Raw genomic sequence first — 1,801 nt, 5'->3', positions numbered from 1 at the left:
GTGACAAACAGTCAGTAACTCACCACAATCACTGACTTGGCCTGTTCACAGAACTGAAGGTCTCCATACCGAACTGACTTCCTGCCCTGAACACACACACACACGCACACACACACACACACACACACAGCAGGGGATTACAACATGTAACCCTAACATGTAAACAGGTGTGTTTGTCTCTTTCCAAGCTGTGTCAGCAGATAACTGCACTGCATGTATCACTGCATGTACACTGTGTACAGCGTGTATTAGTAAGTGTATTACCCGCAGTGACACACGCAGTGTACATGCAGCTACACTGCAGGTGTCTGCATGTGTTACTGCGTATATAACTGCAAGTATTACTGCATGTGTTATGTGTCACGGCGTGTGCTGTTGCGTGTAACTACGTGTATTACTGCATGTATCACTGCTCCTGTCTGCGTGCATTGCTGCGTATATCACTGCTTCTGTCCGCAAGCAATACTGCCTGTATTACTGCGTGTATTACTGTGTGTATTACTGCGTGTATTACTGCGTGTATTACTGCGTGTATTACTGCGTGTATTACTGCTTCTGTCCGCACACAATACTGCCTGTATTACTGTGTGTATTACTGCGTGTATTACTGTGTGTCACTGTGTGTATCACTGCAAATCACCGCATTTCTTTCTGTGAGCATTACTGCAGGTACTCTGTGGGTGTTAAGGCATGTACTACTGTGTCTTACTGTGTGCGTTACTGCATGTGTCAATGCGTGTATTATTGCGTGTTTACTGACGTCTCGGTCCACAGTGGTGGCGAAGCTGACCGCCTCCTTCTGGCTGCAGTTGACAGCTTTCTGTAGCGTGTAGATCACCTGTTCATACGTGTGGACTTCATCATTGAACAGCATGCAGTAGTAGGTGTCGCCTCTCTCTCTACGCGCACACACACACACACACACACACACACACACACACACACACACACAGATATAAGTACACACAGTACTGCACTACTAATGTTGTTCATTTTATCAGTCAGAAACTGCACACAGAAAGAAAAGTACGATTTTCAACTTCAGGCGATTCTGACGGTGTGTGACGTGTTTCCATCAGACAATGAGTCAAATCACACACAAACTCAGCCCGATCCAAAATCACCTCATTTTAAAATAAGACAGAACTTCATCTATCCCAAAGGAAATTCCTGTGACAGATACTGCTCAAAAACTTTCCACACTTTTTTCAGACTCTCCAAGAATAAAACAACTGCACAAGATCCTGTAGAACCAGAACATTCCTCCTCCTGGTTCTGATCCTGTAGAACCAGAACCTTCCTCCTCCTGGTTCTGATCCTGTAGAACCAGAACCTTCCTCCCCCTGGTTCTGATCCTGTAGAACCAGAACCTTCCTCCTCCTGGTTCTGATTGACTCTGGTTCTGACTCAGCTGTGACCAACAGGAAACATTCAGAGAGTTTCAGGTGAGCTGCAGCCAGAGTTTCCTCAGAGAGACTGAAGGAGAATCCATCCTACTGGATCAATGAATAGATGCAGCACGGATCAGAACCAGAGACCAGAGGAGCCCGTTGGTGGAGACTGTTCTGGTTCCACAGAGCTGCAGAACATGAGTGTATGTGTGTTACTGTTGTAAATCTGTTGTGTTAGTGTGTGTGTCTGTTGTGTTACTGCGTGTACGTACGGAGGCTCCAGCCCTGCAGGCAGCAGATCCTCCTGCTCCCAGGTCAGCAGGTCCACAGCATATTTCAGGATGATGGAGAAGATGCTGTAGCTGCGGGCAACCAGGTCAGGAGGCAGCAGGGACACGGGGTCCTGGAGA

This window comes from Stegastes partitus, unplaced genomic scaffold (genome assembly GCF_000690725.1).
Source record: "Stegastes partitus isolate 25-593 unplaced genomic scaffold, Stegastes_partitus-1.0.2 Scaffold915, whole genome shotgun sequence".
Classification (NCBI taxonomy): Eukaryota; Metazoa; Chordata; class Actinopteri; family Pomacentridae; genus Stegastes; species Stegastes partitus.
Note: the sequence above shows the minus strand (reverse complement) of the source record.